At 40.5% G+C, this 23,911-nt stretch overlaps 1 long non-coding RNA gene across 1 annotated transcript in view; it reads left to right on the top strand.

The window, feature by feature from the left end:
- Positions 1-13,836, top strand: part of LOC103787168 (uncharacterized) — a 77,318-nt gene extending 63,482 nt beyond the window's left edge. Inside the window, exons 4-6 of the long non-coding RNA XR_010112568.1 lie at positions 10,939-11,112; positions 11,573-11,782; positions 13,680-13,836. This is a non-coding gene — a long non-coding RNA (uncharacterized LOC103787168). The remainder of the gene's footprint in view (positions 1-10,938; positions 11,113-11,572; positions 11,783-13,679) is intronic.
- Positions 13,837-23,911: the final 10,075 nt, after the last annotated feature.

Raw genomic sequence — 23,911 nt, forward strand, 5'->3', positions numbered from 1 at the left:
TTATATTTTTAGTAGAGACGGGGTTTCACCGTGTTAACCAGGATGGTCTCGATCTCCTGACCTCGTGATCCGCCCGCCTTGGCCTCCCAAAGTGCTGGGATTACAGGCGTGAGCCACTGCACCTGGCCTTCTTAACTTTATTGAAGCCCAGTGTATCTATTTTTCCTTTATGGTTTGAGTTCTTTTGTGTTGTTAAATAAATCTTTGCCTACCTCAAGGTCACAAAATTGCTTTTTTATGTTGTCTTTGAGATACTTGATTGTTTCGCCTTTCACATTTAGATCTACAATCCACCTGGAATTGAGTTTTTGATATGATGAGAAGTAAGGGTCAAGTTTCATTGTTTTCCATATGGATACCCAATTGACTCAGCACCATTTTTTGAAAATATGACCCTCCCTCACTTCTCTACAGTGTCATATTTGTCATAAATCAAGTGACCATATATGTATGGGTTTGTTCTGGCCACTCTGCCCTGTGTTGATCTGTCTATTATGTATCAGTGGCACATTCGCTTAATTCTTATAGCTTTATAATAAGTCCTAATAATTGGTAGAGGAAATCCTCCAACTTTGTCCTCTTTATGCTTATACTGGCTATTCTTGGTCTGTCGCATTTTATTGAAACTTGAGTTTCAGGTGGTCAACTTACACACACACACATACACATACACACACACACACACACAACTGCTGGAATTTTGATTGGGATTGCACTGGAAATATAATTTAATTTAATTTTCAGAGAATTGATATGGTGTATACTTTCATTTATATCTTTAATATCTTTTGAAAATGCTATATCGTTTTCTGTATACAAGTCTTATGTATCTTTTATTAGATTAATTTCTAAGGATTTGAGTTGTAGATGCTATTGTAGACTACAATACTTCATTGTTTTAAAACTTAATTTTCCAGTTTTTTGATGCTGGGATAGAGAAATACAACTGGTTTTGACTTGGTATTCAGTCAAGTGACCTGCTAAATTCACTTTTTAATTTCTATAACTTATTTACAGATTCTTTGGATTCTCTACATTCTCAATTATGTTGTCTGTGGATAATGACAGCTGTATTTCTTCCAGTCTCCCCTTAGCCCAAAGGTGGAGCTCTTTGAGGTCCCAGTCTAAAGCAGAAGAGGGTGATTTAACCAGTTCCTTGACCTTGGTGGGCCTTGGACTCTTACTTTGGTCTCCCCAGACCTTCAAGGCTGCTATTGGGCAATGTAGTCTCTTAGCTGTCTCTTCCAGATAGACAAAAGCTAACAGATGAAAGCTGCCTCTGAGTTCTCTCTTCTTTAAATCTTGACCTAGTTTTTCCTTACTGTTTTGTTAGCTCTTTGATGCTTTTATTTATTTATATACTTTTTTTTTTCTTTTTTGAGCTAGTCTTACTCTATCGCCCAGGCCAGAGTGCAGTGGCACAATCTCGGTTCACTGCAACGTCCACCTCCTGGGTTCAAGCCATTCTCCTGCCTCAGCCTTCTGAGTAGCTGGGATTACAGGCCTGCACCAGCACACTCAGCTAATTTTTGTATTTTTAGTAGAGACGAGGTTACACCATATTGGCCAGGCTGATCTCAAACTCCTGACCTCAAGTGATATGCCCGCTTCAGCCTCCCAAAGTGTGGGGATTACAGGCGTGAGCCACTGCGCCCAGACTCTTTGATGCTTTTAAAAATGTTTGAAATATTTTTAAAAATTTAATAACGTTAAAAATATTTCATCCAGTATTTTTCAATTTGTCTTCAGTGAAAATATTATATTAATTACCTAGCCTACTATTACTAAAAGCAGAAGTTCATTGGATATTTTTCTATGGCAGCCTTGGGAAAGAAAAGATGCCAGGTTTCAGGACTGAATTCTTAAGTCTATTTGGGAGCAAAGAGATGAGTCATGGATGACGAGGCCTGACAGAGCCAGGTCAGAATGACCTTCTGGCTTTTGCCATGCTCTGGGATTGCAATGCTCATGGACAAAGCTAAAATTGTAGAACTTTGTATACTGGGAATGGGTGTAAGAAATACTCCTGAGTGCACGTGGAAACACCTTTCTTATCTATGCTAAACATAGTTGATTGGAGTTCACCCAAAGCTGCTTTCCTTCAAGCATTCATGTTTATTTTTAATCCCTGGGACTGCGGTGTCACATGAGAGTCCGTTCAAGGAAGTGAAATTGAGTTCTAAATTGGATAGTATAGATGAGCAGATATGAACATGATAGAAAAGGCCTTTTACATGTTTAGGGACCAAGGATTCATTGTGTGTGTGTGTGTGTGTGTGTGTGTGTGTGTGTGTGTGTGTGTGTTTTGAGACAGGGTCTCCCTCTGTCACCCAGCCTGGAATGCTGTGGTGTGAACACAACTGCAGCCTTGACCTGCTAAGCTGAAGTGATCCTCCTGCCTCAGCCTCCTGGCTTCCTGAGTAGCTGGGACCACGGGTGCACATCACCATGCCTGGCTAGTTTGTGTATTTTTTGTAGAGACCTGGTCTCAGCATGTTGCCCAGGCTGGTCTCAAACTCCTGGGCTCAAGCAATTCTCCCACCTTGGCCTCTCAAATTATTGGAATTGTAGGCACAAGCCACTGCACCTGGCTGAAATCATTTGCTGAGTAGACTTATTTATTTCACAGCATTTCCTAAGTCATATCTACAAATACAGTCATGTGTCCTTTAACAATGGGGATATGTTCTGAGAAATTCATTTTTAGGCAATTTTGTTGTTATGTGAGCATCATAGAGTATATTTACACAAACCTAGATGGTATAACATACTATACATTTAGGCTATATGGGATAGCCTATTGCTCCTAGGCTCCTAACCCATATAGCATATTACTGTACTGAATACTGTAGGCAGTTGTAACACAGTAGTATTTGTGTATCTAAACATATCCAAACAAAGAAAGCAAAGTAAAAATACTGTATTGTAATCTTATGGGGCCACCGTTGCCTGTGTGGTCTGTTGTTGACCAAAATGTCATTATGTGGTGAATGACTGCAGTTGGCACACAGAAATAATTCTGCTGTATGGGGGCTTAACTTGAAATGGTATTTATTATATGGTGTTTATTATAATGGATTCTTAGCTATCATAATTCTGGGCTGGGTTTTCCATATATAATATGCATTCTGATGAGATTCCATCTGAAAACATGATACAAAACCTTATGCTAAGCAGCACACTTTAGGAAGGACTGAATCCAGTCATAGACCATCGCTGAGTTTCTTAAAATGTTGCTCCTCCCCGGCCAGGCACAGTGGCTCATGCCTGTAATCCCAGCACTTTGGGAGGCCGAGGCAGGTGGATCACGAGGTCAGGAGATCGAGACCATCCTGGCTAACACGGTGAAACCCCGTCTCTACTAAAAATACAAAAAATTAGCCAGGCGTGGTGGTGGGTGCCTGTAGTCCCACCTGTACTCAGGAGGCTGAGGCAGGAGAATGGTGTGAACCCAGGCGGCAGAGCTTGCAGTGAGCTGAGATCACACCACTGCACTCCAGCCTGGGGGACAGAGCGAGACCCCGTCTCACAAAAAACAAAAAACAACAACAACAACGACAACAAAAACGTTGCTCCTCCCCTTGCCTTCCACTTTTGAAAAATACTCTAATACTCTATTCCATAAGGAAGCATTGCCTCTTAAAAAATTTTTTTTCTACAAAAAAAAAAAAAAAAGATAAAACCCATCTTTCAAGAGCTGAAGGATCAGCAATCAATTTAAATTTTCACATGAAAATGGCTGAAGGCCTCTGGGAGTCTGTTGATCCAGCAATCATCCAGCTTTAGTTGATTCAGGGACACCTGAGCACTGGAGAGTCAGCATTTCTCTTTCTTTTCTAAGAGTCCAAGACTTTGTATGTTCTTCTTTAGCTATTAAGGAAACATGGCTTTTGACTATGTGTGCACTTCCTATGTAGGGGTATTTTGCAGTGTTATTAGAGGCAGAATGTTAAGGAAAATAGACATTTGCAATGAACATCTGTTATAAAGTTAGAAAGAGTCTGGTTTAGGGTATCACTAATCCCACACCATAAAAATATCTGGTTGAACGGTCATCGCTAATATTATTCATGGAGATTCAAGCTAAATACAGTTAATTCATCCTACTAGGACTCATTTGACTGGAACCTATCCTTTGCATCTAAATGTTGTAAATAAACCTTTAATAAATAGTTATTAATACAATATAGAATAGTATATTCAGAATGCAGAAAGATCCTTTCAGGCTATAAGAGCATGTTTAATAAAATTCAGCTATGAGATATGAGATGGAGTAAGTAACAACAGCAGCGACATCCACAAAAGCCTCAGACAAACAAATCATTCATGCACATACATGTGAAAGTATCTCCTTCCCATACCTCCCAACAGAAATTATTATTTAATTAAATGGGCAAAACCTTGAATTAAATTGATCTTATATACTGTACTCTATGGCCAAGAAAACCACCTCTGTTTTATGTGGTGGTAAACACACATAAATAATGGAGGTCAGAGAAACAGGATGAATTTATATTTCTAGTTGGTTTGAAAGGGTTTACAAATCGTGTGGGTTTGAAAAATAAATATTTTACAACCACATTTTATGCTATCAGTTTGATATTTCAATATAAATTGAATAAATCCTCGATGTACCTTTTGTTTGCTATTACCCTTTGTAGAATAGTACCAAATAAAGGTTTTCAACAGGGAAGACAACAGGTGTCATCAGCAGAAAGAGAGACATGATTTTCACATTAAAGTGCCTTGGATGGCAATTAAATCAACAACAAAGCACTGATATAGAACCCTGAGATTCAAACGTCAGAGAAATGTGAATAATGCACAAAATCATGGTAAAAACACCAAATTATAGTTTCTTTGGAATAGCATTGTATTGTATGTAATGCCAAAATATGACAGGTATTATTGTCATGTGATATTGAGATATCTTGAGGCAATACGCTGGGATAAATTCATTTTAATTGAAACCAGATTTTCAAAATTTACAGCTCCTGTAATGTATAGAGACAGAATACTTCTTGTAACACATGATTAAATAAACTCCATTTGGAGGGAGAGAAAGACAAGGGTTGGACACTTAGGCACTAAGAGTGGCCCTGTAAAGAAAATAGGAAATCAACAACCCCAAGACCCATGTAAGTACCAATGCTTTCTAGGGTTATAAACTACTACTTCAGACACTCAGACAACTAACTAGTATTTCCATTGCTTCCCACTGTCTTCCAACTGTTTCTTTTTATTTCTCCAACTAGTGTTGGGCAAAGTAAAAGTTGAATACCCAAGCAGGCTTTCTTCCATTGCCACTAAGTCCCCACAAAGTTGCTTGAAGGATGCCCTAATGTATATGACTAGAAGAGGGAGCAAGAGGCTTGGAGGGACAACTATGGTCAATGATGATATGACAGTCACTGGGGACACAGAGATGGTCAAGGAAGAGTTCTTGTCTTTAAAGTTTCCATAATGAGTTGAGAAGGCAAATATGTTAGCAAATAATTGTAACCACACTATGTTGGTCATGATAAAATAGATTTGTATAAAATAGGGGTATGTGGGATGGGGAAGGAGTAGGGTGGAGGTGAGTGGTGGGGAAGGCACAGGGAGAGCCCAGAGAGAGGTATCTCTCAAGCTGAATCCCTAAGGCTGAGCAGGAGTTCTCTAAGCAGGGAAGGGAGAAAAGGCCTTCTGAGTAGCAAGCATATGCCAAGACCTGGAGATGTTTAACAAATCAGAGTACAGGTGTGATGCTGGGAAAACCAGTGAGGGGACTGGAGAAAATGCACAGGACTCAAAAGTCTGAGGGTCACAGGCTCTGAATTTAGATGTTGTCTTATAGGCCAGAGGGACAAATACAAGGGCTTGAACAGAAGTGTAAAATTATTTGATTTGCTCTTTGGAAAGACCATTCTCTCTGCCTCATTGAGAGCTGATTGAAGAAAAACTAGGGGAACAATGACTAATTGGGAAGTCATTGCCAGAAACCAGGATTTGAACTAGGACAGAAGTGTGGTAGAGAAAGGTGTCAAGATAACTACCAGATTTCAGGCTTGAGTTACCAGCAGTTTATCACTAGGATAGGGAATACAAATTTGGAAATATAATCATTTGAGTTTTGGACATGCTACATATGTGGTCTTGGATGATAGCTTGATTGATAGATGATAGTGTAGAGAGTATGGATAGAGGGAGGCTCAGCTTGGCATTGACCTTACAGGCAGAGGGATAGTCATCCGGATTGACTGGCAAGCACCTCTCTGGAAAGTGTTTATCTCCTGTATACAAAGCCCAGGAGAATGGGCAGCTTTCCTCCCTTCTACTGTGTGGCTAGTGTCACCCCTCTACCCCAGCACTGCAACGGATGTGTAATTTAAAAGAAAAATAACCTGTGGGAGTTAGTGGGGTGCCAGTCACTCTCAACCTCATGTTAAATAGAGTAATAAATAGCTGAGCTCATCTTAAGTTTGGAGGAAGTGGGAGGAACTAGTTTTGGGATATGGGAGAATACGCAATTACTGGATAGTGGCAACTGGACAGCCAGGGGTGCATGACACCACCCAAATTAGGGGATTAGAATAAGGGAATGCCAACTGTCAGGAGGAACAAGTCCAGACAGGGAGGTAAGAGGGTCCCAATTATAGCATTTTGGAATTTTGTCCCTAGAGGGTCCTGTTTACTGCATTGCTAACAATCCCCCACAGGTGGAGCGTAACACTCATGTACCAAGTACTTTTAATTTAAAGTAGAGATGACCATATCTGTGAGTCCATTTTACAGATGAAAAATCTGAAGCTTGGAGAGTTGAATAACTTGCTAAGTGGAACAGCCAGATCTTTCTGCCTACAAAGTCCATAATACTCTTTGTACTGTATCATATTTGATCCTGAGAGGAGAGAGGAAGGAAAATTAATAGGATGTGCGAAAGTGTTAAAGTAAGAAGAATGAGTAACATTATTAAAATGTGTTTGATAGATATAGGTCCTTAGAAAAGACGTCCCCATTACTTCTCGTTGCAGTGCCTGTGTTCAAGCCTCTTCCCAGATCCTCAGATCTCTCACCAGGGTCCTAAGGATTGCATTTGAGATACGGCAAATCTGAAAATAATAATTTTACTTCTTCAAGATATCAGTCACTGGTTATTAGCATTCCATCTAGTGGCTTTGCTACTCAAATTTATCTACCATGGAACATATTGGCAGTGGGAACATGTTGCCAACAGTGCTGTTATAGAGAATATACAGAGTAAAGGCTTATCATTTTCAATGTCCTTCCATGTCATTATCTCACATCAATCCTACAAGATGACAGATTACAGAGTTAAGGAAATGGAGGACCAGAGAGGTTAAGTGACTTGCTCAGACCTACAGGTCTAGTAAGAGTTGGTGCCAGTACTAGAAATACAAGTCTTCTGACTTATTGGCAATATGCTTTCTGAGATATCACACAGACAGGGTGTGGAGAGATTGAGAGAGAGATGAGGGGATGGGAGGGAGAGGTTATATAATAGAGAAAAGGAATGCAAAGCAAAATCTGATAAAAATCCAGGGAACACGGAATCAACAACTTTGCTTTCAAATGCATCATTACATTTTTTTCATCCTTTTGTTTTGCCCACTGTTTTCAAAGATTTTTAGGCTCTCAAGATTTCAGTGAAGAGCCACTTGAGGTAGCCACACAGGCTGTCACTAAAAGGTCCTGGAGCTGAGGAGTTAATGGACCCCAGAAATCTACTGCCACTGCAGTCACGCACAGCATCAGAGTTACAATTTCCATGCTGGTAATGAGCTGAGCATGCCCCATGGTCTGAAACAGATCCATGGTAAGATGCTACTTGTTGCAAATAATAGCAACTGTGAACAGCATGCTAGTGGGGCTGACTCTGGGCCTGCGATCCACTGTGGCACAAGTATCGCCAGTGAGATTTAACTGCTCACCTTGAGAGCCACTGTAGATAGGGCACAGGACATGGGGAGAACTGTTTCCACCCCTCGGATGGCAGTTCCTTCCACTCATTGGCTTTAGTGGGTGTCGGTCAATGTGCCTTACTTTTCAAAGGGCAATGTTGAATCTCTATCAAGTAATACAGCCAAGAGATCCTTCCAGTCTCTCCTGCAGCAGTTCAACAATTCTCAGGAAATATTTATTTCTGCTTATTAACAATGTTGACCAAGGATTAAGCGTTCTTATTTCTGGACTTTTTCTCTCCCTTGAGTTGTCTCTTTGGACAGGGAGCAGAGATGGCACCCAGGCATACCTACAAAACTTAATTGCTCCTTTCCCCTGGTTGTCTTGCCTGCCACTGCTATTGAAGCCAGGCTAATTAGTTTCTTCCAGAAATATCCATCCAAATCTGTGCTAGTCAAATCAAAATATCTTTATAATATAGCTTTCAAGGTGCAGGGAGAGCATTGATCCTAATATCTCTGTTTCCCCTTGAATGCCAAGATGGAAAAAAAATATGTTCCAGTCAAATATCCCCCCAAAAAGAGCATGTCAAAGTATTAAATGCATCAGCGATAGCAAAATAGTTAAAACCCTGCTGTTGCAGTAGACTCAGGGTCATTACTTTTGATGAATATTTTCCTTTTTTTAAGAGGCATAGCTAATATAAGTAAGTAGATCAAAGAGGATATTTAAAATATATCCATAGATTGCCTTTTGTTAAGATCTTTAACCCTGGAAAATCATGTCCATAATCGTAGCTCATTATCTTAATTAGATCTGTCCTACATTATCTCATGATTTATTCTCATTACTTCATAGGTGATCAGCCTTTTGAAAAGGATGTGAGCAGAATTTGCTGATTTTTATTGTGATAGTGTCTGTCTTCTCTTTCAAACTCTATTTAGATCTTTTGGGTATAATAATGGTGATGCTATATTTAATTAAAAATTACATTAGAAATATATTAATATTCATTCTACTGAATGAGCACAGGAATAACTCAAGAATTAAAATCTCTATAATGGCTAATGAGGTGAACTATGCTGGGATGCCCATAAAAACAGAAATGAATCATAAAAATGGCTAAAAGTCTGAAGCTTTTTGTCCTATTGTCATGCTGTTTGTATGGAAAGCAGGGCTATCTGCTCACAAGTCACTTGAACATATGCTTGCCCCCAAGGGAGTGATGGTACCTGATGTTCAAGTTGCAGCTTCTTAGGATCAAGATTGTGTTGTCAGGAAGTTGTACCTTCTCTCTTCCTCTATCCCTCTCACTCGGGTTAAAAACATGAGGAATAGCTGTTTTAATACCTTGTCAGTTAACATGGGTTTATATCGTTTGAGGTAGGAAATAAATACCACACTTTCAGTTTTCTGGTTTGTAATACAGATTGTAATATAGGAGAAAAATTGCAGATGAAGAAGGCAGAATTTGGCTATTGATACAAAATAGGAAGAGAACATTGCAAGATTAAAGTTATTAGCAACTGTATGTGGAGCAGTTATCTCTAGATGAGACATCACTGGGCAAATGCTGGCACCTTCTGGGGCAGGTTGGTCCTAGAGGGAGAAACAGTCCCAGGGCAGGGCAGACAATTAGGATTATGGAAGTTCACTGTCAGGAAACATGCTCATGGGCAGCTTACTCATGGCTGAAGGGAGGTCAAGGTAGAACAGGGCAGGGCCTAGTGAGGAAACCATAGCTGAAAGACCAACAGGCTTGGTTGGCTACAGTTGATGAGTTTCTAGATAATCGTTTTGTAGCAAATGTGGACAAAAATATGGAGTATAAAATCAAATTTTCTTCTGTCCTAAAGGTATCCTTGGAAGAGAGGTAAAGTGTGGTGGAAAGAGCTCTAAGCTGAATCAAAGAAATCTGTAGTCCTCCTTCATCTATAAGCCATTAATCAAATTGCTTAACCACTTTGGTCCTCAAATTCTTTATCTCTGAAATTAGAAGGTTGAAGTAGAGCATGATCACTAAGATCCTCCCAACTCTAGAGTTATAAGTTTATCTCACACGAAGAGTATTGCAATAAAAGTAAAAATATCAGGTATGGTAGATTGAGTGTAAAAAGGCCCCAGTCATTGCTCTTTTAGAATCTGCCTCCCGTGCAATTGACTACGCAGCTTTTCCCACGGAGGTGGAGTCTGCATTTGAATCTGGTGTGGCCTTGTTACTTGCTTTGGCCTACAGAATGGGATGCGAGTAATGGTGATCCAGGTCCAAGTTTAGGCCTCCAGAAGTCTTTTGCTCTTTTGCTATTTCTCAGACCCCTGTATCCATTGACAGGACAAGACTGAATTAAATTGCTGGAGGAATGAGACAGGTAGAAGAAAGCTGTGTCATTTCAGTCAAGGCTTCCTCATTCAGCAAACCTCAAGCTGGTCTGTTAGCTGATCACAGACACATGAGAGAGTCCAGATGAGATAATCCAAACCCAGCCCAGATTACCGGGGCTGCCCAATCTACCCAGACTTGTGAGAAATAAGAAATGCTCCTAGTAATAAACCCGTAAGTTTCGGGGGTTTTCATATGATAAAAGTTAACTGATATGTAAGGTCCACTTGTTCACTTAAGAATTCAGTACCCAGTAAAATCCTCTCTCTCTCTCTCTCTGACTGTGACTATTTATCATGGTCTTCAGGAAATATTTCCAAAGTATTCATGAAAAATCTTACTTGCCAAATAGCACCCACAGGGTCCTACTACCACTTCTACTGGGTGCTGTTGATTCAATTGGGCATGTTGATACCCTATTCGTGGTGGTCATTGCTTCTACCTTTTTCTGCCTTGCACTAGGGAATCAACAAGTGCTTCAAGATGCCAAGGCTTTTCTTGAAAAGAGGGCAGTGAAATTGCGGAAATGCCTTGCTCCTCATTTTTTGCTATTCTCTGTTACATGGTTACTAAAGCTATGTCAATATGCCTAATGTCTTAAGGAAGTTTAAATTAAATAAATTTTAGGTTTTGCTTATGGTTCTTTGTTTCTCCAGGACCCTGGGCCAGGGAAAGAAATGAATGAAGATGCCACCTTATGCCCAGAACACTTCTCTCATTCAATGATAAAGGATTTGTGGTTGGGTCAACTTTTGTTATGCTCAACTCTTTCCTTCGTAAGGACGGGCTCTTTCTCAGGAGGCTTTTGTACTCCCAATTAACGCACTGCTGTAAGTTTGCCATATCGTTATGTAACACATACCTGGATGTGTTTGAACTCTGTCTCAGGATGAAGCTATGATGTCCCATTGCAATTGTTTTGAAATCTGCTTCCTGTATCCAGAGAGAGGGGCATTAAGATCCCAGAGATAGGTAGTTAAACATAACCTGCATATCAGCTGCTCTTCATTGCAAAATGTCTGTGTTTGCACATAATACCTTAACATTTTCAGCTTCAGCTCATTCCAACATAGACATTTATGGGATCTTTTCAAACCTATCCTTCTCCATTTATTCACACCACAAAATCTAGTGATCGGCATAGACCCTGATAAAACTTTTGTATTGAGAATGAGGATGGGGCTTATATTGCATAATATATTAATCTAACTTCAGCTATGTTGTGATAATAAATAAACCTTCAGATCTTAATGACTTTGTATAAACAATAAGTATTTCTCTCCCATGCAGAATCTGATGAAGCTCTATTTTGTAGCTATGCCGTCTGGATCACATAGCCTCCAAGGCCAGCAGAGCAGAGGAAGACAAAGAGCAGAGCAAGATAGAGGTGGAAGTTACACGTCCTTTGTGCTTACTTTCTACTGGCCTCATCGGGTCACAAGATCCCACTCCGATAGGTGCATGGGGGCTTGGAAAATTAGAAAAACATGTGAATATTTGGTAGGCACTTACAATCTCTGCCAGCATCTGCCCTTCTAATCAGCAAATTTTCAATTACTTTTTTCTTCACCCACATAAGACATCTTAATCCAACCTCGGGACACATCCTGATGTCCAGTCTAGTCACTACTTCAAGCTTAATGGGATACATGGGCCTCTCTGTCATGTCTGCATGAGGCTCTTCTTGATCAGGTGACCTATGAACTGAAAGAAAGGATATATCGTTGTCCTCCACTGTCTATATCACTGCATACAGAGTGGTGGAAAGGAACAGAGTAACGATGGTATACATTCCTATTTGAAAGGGTATGATTAGAGACACAAAACAATGATAACATCTCACTGGTCAGACATGGTGAAAGTTCCCCTGTGCAGGGGATGGTAAGTGTTCCTTAATTAGGCCTTGGTTCTGGTCCTCGAGAGGCATTCTTTTATCCATTGTCCTCTATGGCTGTAAGCTGTGCCCTCCAAGATATTCTTTCTTTTCCATTACTCTCTGAAGTGGTTGAGGGGGAATACCTCTTCCTTTGGGGCTGCATGGTTTTCTCAGCAAACTTCTTTCCCACAGAACATTGGCAGCTTAAGGGTTATAAGTCTCAAAATGTCAGTGGCTTTTTTTAGTCCAGGCTCATGATTTATTTAACAATGCATTTCCCTCAAACACACAGTAGGCTTCTGATCTATTTGCTTTAAATAACTTTCATGTGGTAGTAACCACACCTAAAGTTCTTTTCTAGGCATAATTCTAAAATCTGCTTTGTTTCGTTGCTTTCTCACTTCTGTGCATTTCTCTCTCTTCTATATGGGGGCTATGTTGAAGATGTCTGACTAAGAGGTAGAAAGTTCACACATTTAATCTGTTTACACTCTTAATTGATTCTCATCCTAAGTCATTTCATCCGATGGGGACATTTCACTGTGATTTTGTGGCAGTCTTTTGAGATGCCAAGTCTTCCTGTTTAGAGCCTAGAAGTAGTCACTTTTCCAACTTACAAACTTCCAAATTTCTGAACGATTTTTATTCCTTTCGTTTCTGTTTGCAAGCCAGCCAGGGTTTTCCTGAGCTTATTTCATTATTGTAATCCTCTGCCAAATACAGCCAACATTCACTTTCAACATTGTTTCCCTAAGTCGTTGGACTCAGAAGCCCCACGGTCTGCCTCCCAAATTACCACAGGATTTTAATTTTTGCCAAATGGTTTCCTACTGCTTAAAATGGATTGCCATTTTTTCCAGCCTCTAACATTGGATTCTTCACTGCCCTCTGCCTAATTACTTAAGTCATTGCTACACATTTTAGGTTTCTTTGTGTTGGCCTCTTATCACTGATAAAAATTCTGAATTTGTTAGGATAGGCTAGACTATGCTGTGAAAACAAATATCCCCATTTCAATTCACTTGCTAAACAAAATGAAGTTATCTTTTTTGTTCACACAAAATCTCCAGGTTCCCATCTGATTTCACTTTGGGCTGTGGTTGTGAGTATTGGAGAAGTATAAATTGTGGGGCAAATGGAAAGGAAGTTCAAGGTGACATTTTGCTTAGCAAACCCGAAGTGTATGTTGGTATTATTGCTTAGGTATGGTATATTTATTTGTATGTTTACATAGTGTGACTGCCTAATGGCATTAAAAAAATCTATAGTGCATGGTTCACTGTTTTCCCTTCGCTGAGAAGAGCAATGAGTAAGAATAGAAATAGGAATATATTTTATCTGATGAACCAGGGTGAAAATTAGCAAAAAATTTGTGACAGTGGATATATAAAATAAAATTTCCCCTTAAGTTATATAATCATGTTTACACTTTTTGCATATGTAACTAAATGAATGTATACTTTCTTCTAGTGGCTTAGTGGTAGAAAATAAACACAGATGTTTTTGTTTTATATTTTACAGCAATGCTTTCAGTAACCCGGAGAGGTACACATGGCTGGTATAACAATTATCTTCATTTAATGATGTGGAAACACCTACCACAAGTCCTGGCACATTGAGGGTCTTGAATAAATTCTGTCAGATGAATGGACAAGTGCACAAAAGGTTGAAAGAGTGAATGAGGCAGGTTAAATGACCAGTTCTAGATTGGTTACTAAGTGACACAGCCTAACTGAGTTTTCTAATGTTCCACTAACCCTGCCTCCAAGCAACTTCAGAATGCAGCTTACATTTCTGCTATAAATATTTTCTTTAGAGTTTTGCTGATGAATTGAAGTTTCATAACAAGAAGAAAGCAGATGGCTTTTGGGAGGGGTTTATACTTGCTCTTTTAACTGTGTTTCTGTTTTGCTTGTTTATGCAGAGTGTGCACAAAGGTTGCCAGAGCCTTAATTTCAAACTGCATCATTTAATAAAATACAATAAGGAGAATTAAGAAAAAAGGCTGCAGGGGAACATCCTGCTTATTATCTCTGTAATGAGAGGACTATTTTTTCTCCCATCAGTTGCCAATGATGAGGTTTTTTGTTTCCTTTTGTGCAGGCACAATTGTGATATTCAACGAGAGTAGTGCGAAGTGCCACTTTACAGCCAAACATTCAATTCCTCCTAATTCACAAGGGAGAGAAGGATCAAGTTGTGCAGCTGGGAGGTGATGTTTCTTCCCAGCAGCTGTCATTGAGGAGACACGTGCAAACCATAGAAGTCATTTGTCACAAGAACCCCATCCAGAATTTGCTATGTGCGTCTCACTTGCTAACGTGACATGAAATACTGAAGCTTTCAAAATCAAGCACAGAGACTTTGTTGTGTTGACATGGGCAAAATGAAATGAAGAGCTGAGGCAATTATGTGGATAAATCAGGCCAAAAATATCCAACCATTGAGAGGAAAAAGTTCCTTTGGCTCAAATTATTCAGAGTGACTGTCCATGTTCATCAATTTATCAGGATAATGAATTTTATCCTATACTTTACTTTGTCACTATAGATATATCTTTAGTCTATGAATTTGAATGACTTTGTGATATTTTACTTCACTGAAAATTATAATAGGGGTTGAATGAGCAAGCACCGTGTTAAAAGATTGCTACTGCAGCTATGATAATAGTCCAGGAGATTTTAAACCCCGTTATTCAATAGCTAGCAGATATAGTTATTGGAATGGGGGTAGAGAGGGAGACACGAAATCTGTTGAGAATCAAATGCTTGTAACTAATCTGTCTTTCCCATTTAGCATCCTATTATCCAAAAATATCTTGGTCTGTAGCTCCCGGCTGGTTTCCTGGTCATTTGACTACTGGTTAAATGAGCCTGAAAATTTCATCAGGTTTCATATAAAGAATAATATATTATAGTTACATACATATAAATGTATATCTTTGTGTATTTTTAATATCCCTTATTTATCTACAAAGAGATGAATGTTTGAAACATGTGACGGATAAGCAAGGTCAATTCTTGTGTCTGCTCATGCATTGGCATTGAGCTTTCTGCTTGGAGTCCTTAGCATATTCCGCACTTGAGCCATCCTTCTTGTTTCTTCATACTTCCAGAGCCACTAGAATCACAGGCAAAAGGGCAGGAGCTTCTCCTTGGGGCAGAGGGAGAACCTCTGAGCATTACCCTGGGTGGTTTGGTCCTGCCAGAGTCTCTTAAACATTAGAGACAACTCATCATTTGGAAGTTACAAATCATGAAAGTGCTCACTGAAGCAAAATAATACCACATAAGAAATAAATGCCTAATGTTGATGAACATTTTAATCTTTATTATAAAATTATAACACGAAGAATCCTGAAGAATGACCCTAAAGCTTTTGTCACAATAGCATTGTGATGGAAATACAGGTGTGTTGTCTTTTCTTTCTTTTTTCCTTTTTTGAGACAGGGTCTTGCTTTGTCACCCAGGGTGGTGTGCAGTGGAGCTATCATGGCTCACTGTAGCCTCGACCTCCTGGGCTCAAGCAGTCCTCCCACCTCAGCCTATTGGGCAGCTGGGACTACAGGCATGCATAACCACATCCAGCTAATTTTTTGTAGAGATGGGGTTTCTCCATGTATTGCCCAGGCTGGTCTCGAACTCCTTGGCTCAAGTGATTCTCCCACCTTAGCCTCCCAAAGTGCTGGGATTACAAGCATGAGCCACCACGCCTGGCCTATGTGTGTTTTATGATTAAGAAAGAAATACATGCAATTATTGGGACAGAACAAAATAAAGAGAAAAATACAAATTACCTGTAATTCAACTATCCAGAGATAATTATTTTTTACGGACTGAATGGTGTTTTCCAAAATTCATATGTTGAAGCCCTAGCCCTTAATGTGATTAATATGGTTTGGCTGTGTCCCCACCCAAATCTCATCTTGAATTGTAACTCCCACAATTCCCATGTGTTGTGGGAGGAAACTAATGGGAGGTAATTGAATCATGGGGGCGGGTCTTTGCCATGCTGTTCTTGTGATAGTGAATAAGTCTCATGAGATCTGATGGCTTTAAAAAATGGGAGTTTTCCTGTATAAGCTCTCCCTCTCTTTGCCTGCTGCCATCCATGTAAGACATGACTTTTTCCTCCTTGCCTTCCACCATGATTGTGAGGCCTCGCCAGCCATGTGGAACTGTAAGTCCCTTAAATGTCTTTCTTTTGTAAGTTGCCCAGTCTCAGGTATGTCTTTATCAGCAGTGTGAAAACGAACTAATACAGTAAATTGGTACCAGTAGAGTGGGTTGCTGCTGTAAATACCCAAAAATGTGAAAACGACTTTGGAACTGGGTAACAGGCAGGGGTTGGAACAGTTTGGAGGGCTCAGAAGAAGACAGGAAAATGTGGGAAAGTTTGGAACTTCCTAGAGACTTGTTGAATGACTTTGCCCAAAATGCTGATAGCGATATAGACAATGAAGTCCAGCCTGAGGTGGCTTCAGATGGAGATGAGGAACTTCTTGGGAACTGGAGCAAAGGTGACTCTTGTTATGTTTAGCAGCATTTTGCCTCTGGGCATTTTGCCCCCATCCTAGAGCTTTGTGGAACTTTGAACTTGAGAGAGATAATTTTGGGTATCTGGAAGAAGAAATTTCTAAGCAGCAAAGCATTCCAGAGGTGACTTGGTTCACCACTTGGGTGCTGTTAAAGGCATTCAGTTTTAAAAGGGAAATGGAGAATAAAAGTTCAGAAAACTTGCAGCCTGACAATGTGATAGAAAAGACAATCCCATTTTCTGAGGAGAAATTCAAGCTGGCTGCAGAAATTTGCATAAGTAATGAGGAGCCAAATGTTAATCCCCAAGACAATGGGGAAAATGTCTCAAGGGCATGTCAGAGGTCTTCACAGCAGCCCCTCTCATCACAGGCCCAGAGGCCAAGGAGGAAAAAGTGGTTTTGTGGGCTGGGCCCAGGGTGTCTCGCTGTGTGCAGTCTAGGGACTTGGTGTCCTGCATCCCAGCTGCTCCAGCCATGACTAAAGGGGCCAAGGTACAGCTCAGATTGTTGCTTCAGAGGGTACAAGCCCCCAGCCTTGGCATCTTCCATGTGGTGTTGAGCCTGTGTGTGCACAGAAGTCAAGAATTGAAGTTTGGGAACCTCTGCCTAGATTTCAGAGGATGTATGGAAATGCCTGGATGCCCAGGCAGAAGTTTGCTGCAGGGGCAGGGCTCTCATGGAGAACCCCTATGAGGGCAATGCAAAAGGGAAATGTGGGGTTGGAGTCCCCACACAGATCTCTACTGAGACACCACCTAGTGGAGCTGTGAGAAGAGGGTCATCACTATCCTCCAGAACCCAGAATGCTAGATCCACCAACAGCTTACACTGTTTGCCTGGAAAAGCTACAGACACTCAATGCCAGCCTGTTAAAGCAGCTGGGAGGGAGTCTGTACCCTTCAAAGCCTAGATGTGAGACATAGAGTTAAAGGAGATCATTTTGGAGCTTTAAGATTTGACTACCCCACAGGATTTCAGACTTGCATGGGGCTTGTAGCCCCTTTGTTTTAGCCAATTTCTTTCATTTGGAATGGCTGTATTTACCCAATGCCTGAACCCCCATTGTATCTAGGAGGTAACTAATTTGCTTTTGATTTTACAGGCTCATAGGCTGAAGGGACTTGCTTTGTCTGAGACTGTGGACTTTTGAGTTAATGTTGAAATGAGTTATGACTTTGGAGGAATATTAGAAAGGCGTGATTGGATTTGAAATGTGAGGACATGAGATTTGGAAGGGGCCAGGGGTGGAATGATATGGTTTGGCTGTGTCCCCACCCAAATCTCATCTCTAATTGTAACTTCCACAATTCCCATGTATGATGGGAGGAAACAGTGGGAGGTAATTGAATCACAGGGATGGGTCTTTCCCATATTGTTCTTGTGATAGTGAATAAGTCTCATGAGCTCTGAAGGCTTTACAAATGAGAGTTTCCCTGCACAAGCCCTCTCTCTCCCTCTCTTTGCCTGCTGCCATCCATGTAAGACATGATTTGTTCCTCCTTGTCTTCCACCATGATTTTGAGGCTCCCCAGCCATGTGGAAGTGTAAGTCTAATTAAACCTCTTTCTTTTGTAAATTGCCCAGTCTTGGGTATGTCTTTATCAGCAGCATGAAAATGGACTAATACAGTGATAGTATTTGAAAAGGGGCCTTTGGGAGGTAAACAAGGTTAAACAAGGTCATGAGGACCCTAATCCAATAGGATTTGTGCCCTTATGAAAACAGGGAGAGACAAACCAGAGCTCATTGGCTATCTCTTCCATGTTGGGACACACACAAAGAAGGTGGCCATCTCCAAGACAGAAATGTGATCATGCTGGCACCTTGACCTTGAACTTCTAGCTTTTGGAACTGTGAAAATAAATTTCTGTTTTTTAAGCCACCCAGTCTATGGTATTTTGTTATGGTAGTCCAAGCCGACTAACACACCACTGTTAATATTTTTACATCCTTTTATATTTTAATATTATTCTATACTAAAATATATATCTATCCATCAACCCATCCATCCTTACGTACCTGTAAAGATGGTACTATACCCAATGGTTTTACATCAGCACTGTATGATAGACATATATTGTGAATCACATACATTAATCACATACATGTAAAAATTTTTTAGTGGCCTCTTTGGAAACAGAAAAAATAAAAATGTGAAATTAATTTTAGTAATATTTTAAATTTAACCCAACATAGCCAAAATATTGTCATTTCAACATGTAATTATTTAAAAATTATTCTTCAGGCCAGGCATGGTGGCTTACTCCTGCAATCACACTTTGGGAGGCCAAGGTGGGAGAACTGCTTGAGGCCAGGAGTTCAAGATCAGCCTGGGCAACACAGCAAGACCTTGTGTCTACTAAAAATAAAAAAAAATTAGCTGGGCATGATGGTGCATGCCTGTAGTCTCAGCTACTCAGGAAGCTGAAGTGGGAGGATAACATGAGCCCAGGAATTTGAGGCTGCAATCCTGGTTGTGCCACTGTACTCCAGGCTGAGCAGCAGAGCAAGATTCCATCTCTGAAACAAAAAGTTATTCTGAGATAAGTAACTTCTTTTCAAAATTCTAAGTCTTTAACATATCGTGTATATTTTACACATACAGTACATTTCAATTTTGACTGACCACATTTCAAGTGCTATTACCACCATATTGGAAAGAGCAGTTTTAGATCGAGGGCTTTCAGTCCTGGGCTGGAGTTGGGCCTGTCTACCTTATTTGACAAACGGCGTTAGACAATTTATTTAACTTTTTTTTTTTTGAGATGGAGTCTCACTCTGTCACCCAGGCTAGAGTGCAATGGCGTGATCTCAGCTCACTGCAACTTCTGCATCCTGGGTTCAAGTGATTCTCCTGCCTCAGCCTTCTGAGTAGCTGGGATTACAGGTGCCCACAACTACACCCAGCTAATTTTTGTATTTTTAGTAGAGACGGGGTTTCACCATGTTGGTCAGGCTGGTTGCAAACTCCCGATCTCGTGATCTGCCTGCCTTGGCCTCCCAAAGTGCTGGGATTACAGGCATGAGCCACTGTGCCCGGCCTATTTACCTTTTTAAATCCTGGGCTTCTTGTATTTAAAATGAAGGTAATAGAAGCATCTACTTCAAAGTGTTGTCATGATGCCTGAATAATCCAATATGTAAAGTATGTATACTTCATGGTGGAGAGCACTCAATAAATGTTGGCTAAAATTATTTTTGTGGTTATGAAATATGAATATTTATTTTACAATAAATGCTGATTTGAATTTGAAATCATTTCCAACTTAATAATATTTTTCCATAAAGTCTAAATTTATAGACATGCCACAAAGTGAAATGTGTTACCATCAAAGGTCGTATCTTCTCATTGTAGTGTGTGTGTATTTCCGCTCCTGCTTTAGGAGAAGTATGCTGGTGAGAACATGCTATCACAAAAATCTTCCAGGACTGACATGTGCCTTTATTGAACTGAACCCCAAGGTCTGATGGGCTGCATTATGTTGAGCATTCAGGCAAGTATTTGTAATGGTGGTGAATGATGAAGCATCTTCCAATTTCTTAGTTGACATGCATCATATTACTCTACTGTTGCTGAATTTAATAGCCATTTCATTTATTGACAGTCTCAGCAAAGAGGTAAGGAAAATCAATTCTGAACATGAATTATGGCATTTCTTTGAATATCAACCATTTATGTTGTTTCTAAAATCTGCACCATGGTATCCTCTATTTCTGAGTGGTAGGTTATTAATGAATTCTAGTTGCACCTTTTCCTGTGCTTGTTATAATTTTTGTCAGAAAGATAATAGCAGTTCCTGGCACAATAACCTTTCCAACACTCTGTAACTTGATTTGCTGACAATTCTTTTACTCAGTTCTTGTGACTGGAGAAGAGGTGAAGTGGAAGGGTCGATCAAAGGACAGAGATTATCAAAAAAGTTTAAATAACTAAATCATTAAATGCTGATATCTTCCCACATGACAAAGATATTAACCAGAAGAGGAAATGGTATAATATGAAAGCATTTTTCATGAAATGAATATAATGGGATTAGAGGAGAGGAAATTATACCAACCTACATGCATTCATTAGAGTCTGAATATTGGCCTTTGGTACTCATCCTATTTCCTGAGCTCATCTCTGTTAAGAATAGCAAATCAATATGGCATTTTTTGAGGCCCTAAACTTGCCTGAAAACCATATTTCTTTTAAAATAAAACTATTATGTTAGTCATATTTAAATATGTGCAGTGGGAATCTAATATGACAGTGATTTGATATCCACCACTATCCATTAAAATTACAAGAACAAACTCTGCTTTAAGAGTCAGTCATTTAACATTATTCTTACGTTCTTTTTTCTCACTTCTCTCACTTCATTTTATCCTAATGAAGTACATATTTTTGTTTGACAGTGTTTTATTGATCATCCTATCATATTTATCTGTTATCACAATATGTTTATAAAATAAAAATTAAAAAAAATTTGGTAAGGCTCTAAGTAGCAATGACACTTTTGTTAATTAAGAATTTATAAAACCAAAGTAAACATATTAAATTATTGCAAAATATTGAAAAATCATTGAAAATTTTTTTGAGATGGGGCCTCGTTCTATTGCTAAGGCTTCAGTGCAGTGATGCAATCATGGCACATTGCAGCCTTGAGCTCCTGGGCTCTAGTGATCCTCCCATCTCAGCCTCCCAAGTAGCTGGGACTACATGTGTGGCTATTTTTTTTGTGTGTGGAGAGGGGGTCTTGGTATATATTCCAGGCTGGTCTTGAACTCTTGGCCTTCAGGGATCCTCCCCCGCCTTGGCCTCCCAAAGTGCTGGGATTACAAGTGTGAGCCACTGCACCCAGCCTGAAAGTTTATTTCTTAATGAGAATTGTGTCTCAAGCAATATTTCAAATTATCCCCTGAGATAATATACCATAAGGAGAGAAGCTATAGGTGGGAGGTATGCTTTTCTTTTATAAAATGGGGGAAAAAAACTACTTAAGAATGGGGCTGGGAAAGGAAAATCCAGTAGATAAAACTGCAGGTGCATTTCTGGCTGATTTTTAAGAAATAATATACTGTATGTGGAAGCCGATATTAGATCGGGAAAATTCAGTTTTTAAAAAGTTTCTATGCCCACATTTCCCTCTGGAGTAATTATTTTGAATTCCCAAGTGTCAGCAGCCCCTCCTGGAAGACCTAGAAAATAACTCTTCCATATATCTTGATAGAATATTGATGAATGGGAACAACTTGAAAAAGAAAACCACTTTCTAGCTCTCCATCCTTTTCTAGGTGAAGAGTGCTGTGTCTGAACAAGAGCAATGTCAGTCAGAGTGTGCTGTAGTGGAAAGACCCTAGGTTTTAGGGGCTGGTATTGTTACTCATTAGTTACTAAGCTGCCAGTTTTGCCATCAGTGAAATTGAGACAATCTATTAATATGTTATAGAGTTGCTATAAAGAGTCAGTGAAATAATATAAAGTACTTGGACCGTAAAACACATAGTAAGTGCTCAGTAAACAATATTTTTAAAACATGTAAATACGTGTGCAGTATTTACTTTGTTAAGAGATAAACTTAGGATTGCGGGGGGGCGGGGGGAGGAGCCAAGATGGCCGAATAGGAACAGCTCCGGTCTACAGCTCCCAGCCTGAGCGACGCAGAAGACGGGTGATTTCTGCATTTCCATCTGAGGTACCGGGTTCATCTCACTAGGGAGTGCCAGACAGTGGGCGCAGGTCAGTGGGTGCGCGCACCGTGCGCGAGCCGAAGCAGGGCGAGGCATTGCCTCACTCGGGAAGCGCAAGGGGTCAGGGAGTTCCCTTTCCTAATCAAAGAAAGGGGTGACGGACGGCACCTGGAAAATCGGGTCACTCCCACCCGAGCACTGCGCTTTTCCGACGGGCTTAAAAAAGGGCGGACCACAAGATTATATCCCGCACCTGGCTCGGAGGGTCCTACCCCACGGAGTCTCGCTGATTGCTAGCACAGCAGTCTGAGATCAAACTGCAAGGCGGCAGCGAGGCTGGGGGAGGGGCGCCCGCCATTGCCCAGGCTTGATTAGGTAAACAAAGCAGGCGGGAAGCTCGAACTGGGTGGAGCCCACCACAGCTCAAGGAGGCCTGCCTGCCTCTGTAGGCTCCACCTCTGGGGGCAGGGCACAGACAAACAAAAAGACAGCAGCAACCTCTGCAGACTTAAATGTCCCTGTCTGACAGCTTTGAAGAGAGCAGTGGTTCTCCCAGCACGCAGCTGGAGATCTGAGAACGGGCAGACTGCCTCCTCAAGTGGGTCCCTGACCCCTGACCCCCGAGCAGCCTAACTGGGAGGCACCCCCCAGCAGGGGCACACTGACACCTCACAAGGCAGGGTATTCCAACAGACCTGCAGCTGAGGGTCCTGTCTGTTAGAAGGAAAACTAACAAACGGAAAGGACATCCACACCAAAAACCCATCTGTACATCACCATCATCAAAGACCAAAAGTAGATAAAACCACAAAGATGGGGAAAAAACAGAACAGAAAAACTGGAAACTCTAAAATGCAGAGCCCCTCTCCTCCTCCAAAGGAACGCAGCTCCACACCAGCAACGGAACAAAGCTGGACAGAGAATGACTTTGAAGAGCTGAGAGAAGAAGGCTTCAGACGATCAAATTACTCTGAGCTACGGGAGGACATTCAAACCAAAGGCAAAGAAGTTGAAAACTTTGAAAAAAATTTAGAAGAATGTATAACTAGAATAACCAATACAGAGAAGTGCTTAAAGGAGCTGATGGAGCTGAAAACCAAGGCTCGAGAACTACGTGAAGAATGCAGAAGCCTCAGGAGCTGATGTGATCAACTGGAAGAAAGGGTATCAGCGATGGAAGATGAAATGAATGAAATGAAGCGAGAAGGAAAGTTTAGAGAAAAAAGAATAAAAAGGAACGAGCAAAGCCTCCAAGAAATATGGGACTATGTGAAAAGACCAAATCTACGTCTGATTGGTGTACCAGAAAGTGATGGGGAGAATGGAACCAAGTTGGAAAACACTCTGCAGGATATTATCCAGGAGAACTTCCCCAATCTAGCAAGGCAGGCCAACGTTCAGATTCAGGAGATACAGAGAATGCCACAAAGATACTCCTCGAGAAGAGCAACTCCAAGACACATAATTGTCTGATTCACCAAAGTTGAAATGAAGGAAAAAATGTTAAGGGCAGCCAGAGAGAAAGGTCGGGTTACCCTCAAAG

Source organism: Pan paniscus, chromosome 6 (genome assembly GCF_029289425.2).
Source record: "Pan paniscus chromosome 6, NHGRI_mPanPan1-v2.0_pri, whole genome shotgun sequence".
NCBI lineage: Eukaryota > Metazoa > Chordata > Mammalia > Primates > Hominidae > Pan > Pan paniscus.